At 43.2% G+C, this 2,871-nt stretch overlaps 1 protein-coding gene across 1 annotated transcript in view; it reads left to right on the top strand.

Annotated features, from left to right (window-relative positions):
• Window positions 1–41, top strand: part of LAESUDRAFT_502129 (uncharacterized protein) — a 1,019-nt gene extending 978 nt beyond the window's left edge. Inside the window, exon 2 of the mRNA XM_040902709.1 lies at window positions 22–41. The gene's annotated coding sequence lies outside the window, so the exon portion shown is untranslated. The remainder of the gene's footprint in view (window positions 1–21) is intronic.
• Window positions 42–2,871: the final 2,830 nt, after the last annotated feature.

Genomic DNA, 2,871 nt, shown 5'->3' with positions numbered 1-2,871 from the left:
GGTTGCCATATAAGGAAATACATTTATAGCCATCAATATTGTTTGGGATATTTGTAAAGCTGTATGCCAACTTTAAATGCTGACATTGGCTATTACCTGCTGAAGTACTTTCATTAAAAGGTGACAAAGTGTGGCATACACTATCGAGTTTCGTTGCCGCGCATTTGTTAGGCAAAACCGTTCACAGTAGTACATGGGAAACAATTAATAACAATAAATGTATACGTTAAAGTAGTAATAATGTTCAATGCAGGGAATTCTTAATAGATATGCACGAGCGAACAGATGCAGGTTTACGGAGCACGATGCTCGATGTCGAAGGCGTGATTGCACCATTGCACCATTGCACCAGTGCAATTGATTGAATTTGCCTGGCCGTTTCCTTGTTCTCCCGAATTCTCCCATTCTGAGCTGATTGATTTCTGGTTCATCTTTGTCACCACTTTGCCACATGCGTCCCTGATCCACTCCTTAAATGACATATATGGACTACACTCCAGTGCTCAAGCACTTACCAGTACCAGAGTCGGCCATCCTCGCACTGGACATTGTCAGCTGTATTTAACTGCTGAACAATCATCTGTGCATCGCCAGTTACTTGAGACTGGCACTTGTTGTCATCTTACACAATTGGTTTCATTTTTGCAGTGCCGAGTATTATTGAATGAAATAGAAAGTTAGGGGTCGAAAGGTGTGAAGTGAGTCATTACTACATCGACTAAATTGAATGTCATATTTATTGGGTGGCATACAAGTACATATTATGTCATGGCATTATTATTATGTGGCTCTCCACCTCCTGCAGGTGAATTAGGTTGGACTCTGGATTTGGTTGTCGCCCCCAGTTAGGGTCACTGCATAGCAGCACATAGTGCCACAATATATTTTATTGAATAATTAGGTACTGAAGAAACACACATACTATCCAGTAGTACGCTATATTGGTGACAATATGGTCGTCCATATGAGACATATTCACTGGCAAATATTTGTAGACTTTGATATGAGATTGTCAGACACCTGAATTGTATCAATTGATTATTGTGCACATTCCGCATGAGATGAAGATAAGGGCTCACAATTGATTATTATCGTATACTTAATTATACCATCTCAGTGATGTATATAAGGCACAACTGCGGTAAACACCACACGATGTAAGTGCCGCACTCTCCTGCGACAGACATCTGATGGTAAACATGGCAAGGCGCGGCACATACCAGTGAAAGCATATGCCGCACTTCTTAGCCAGAATATTGCTATCTATATAACCCGGGCCGAATGTAACATTCGGCCTCCCTCCGTGCGCACCTCCTAGCTCCTCGAGATTGTGTCCTATCCTCCTGAAAGCAATCTATCTATATGCCAATGGCTCCAAGCCCCTTGGAGCCATGGATTTTGTTTTCAATCTATGCAATTTAATTGAGACGTTATAGGCTTGTGGACACCCTCAACAGCAAGCTCGGCATCCCATTGGTCCGGCGCAACTGCGGCACAACTCTGATGTTGCATTCCGATCGCTCGGTGCCGTCGGCAATCTCCTTGGTATCCTCGTGAGGTACTGTCACAGACAACGTCATCCACCTCATCTTACACGATAGCTCTGTCTTGCGCAGCACTTGCGCAGGCTTGTTTCCCTTCTTCCCTACACTGTCGCCCGTTTCTGGACCCGGCGCAACTGTATTAAGCATTCCCTAGTTCATTTTTTCCAACCTCTCCTTAGGCGCCCGTTCTCCAGCACCTTTTCCAACACTTTGTGGCCGATCTCCGCTTGCGCCAGGTATAAGGCTGTTGCTACGGGTTATACACCGTTCCAACGTTGTTCTCTGGGTATCGGCATGGCTAGAGGGTGTACGGTTGGTCGTTGGAGGTCGGACAAGGTTGGGAGCACGACTGGTGAGAGTTCTTTCATCGTTTGTATTGCTTACCAGGCTTGTTTTGTGATGTAGAAGCTGTGATACGGAGTTATACTCTGTATGACGGTACATCTGGCAGGTTTGGTTCGTCTTTTATTCATCCAGTGATCAGGATGGCAGCTCTCTATCGGACCTCGGTCTGTTCAGGTAAGTGTGGTATTCCTTCGTTCTGGGACGTGCCCCTGTGGTTTTAGTAATGCACAGGACATTATATGGCCCTCAATGTGTTTGTGATGATTTCGCGTTCGAAATGTGGTAATTACTGACATGTCATAAAATATGAAAAACTTCGTTCACGGTTGACCCACCGTGTGCAGGCATGATCTATATAAATGATATTTATCACTGTCTATTGTGAGTTAAGTGCCATTCGTCATACCTGTCGCTATCTTTATGTGAACAATTCTGGTTCTGGATGTTTTGGTTTATGACATGTCAGAAAGGGTGTAATTTTTTGACATAGTCGTATTTCATCTGTCCTGTCTTTTTGAAAATCATTCCTCACAGTTTCTATGCTTTTTTTCTTATTTCGGATTCATCCTGGCTACACTCGTCAATTTGCAACGTTTCAATGTATTGCTTTTATGACATGTCAGTAAGACGAAGTATTTGACTGTTGGGTTTTCCTTCACTCAAGTCGCAGTTTCTCCTTGTTCACGTGTTTATGTCACATTCACACTGCTTATACATTCCGTTCCAAGGTATATGCTACCAAGATATGACTCGAAGCACCAAAAAATTGTAATCTCATGTATGCGCCTATTCTAATGGCTCTCAGTCATCATCAGACGACAGCTGTACGCATATCCTCTTCTTCTTTTGGCTACGTGTAGATGGTTTGTCATTTTCTGACGTTCTCTTTTTCTGTAGAAAGTTTAGATGTAATATTTTAGGTTGGCGACTCTCTCACTGAGTTTTTTTTCATGCATTTCTTGGGGAGGTTTGACGCCTTATC

The sequence above is a fragment of the Laetiporus sulphureus genome (assembly GCF_001632365.1).
Source record: "Laetiporus sulphureus 93-53 unplaced genomic scaffold LAESUscaffold_69, whole genome shotgun sequence".
NCBI classification, from domain to species: domain Eukaryota; kingdom Fungi; phylum Basidiomycota; class Agaricomycetes; order Polyporales; family Laetiporaceae; genus Laetiporus; species Laetiporus sulphureus.
This window is presented reverse-complemented; position numbering and strand designations above follow the sequence as displayed.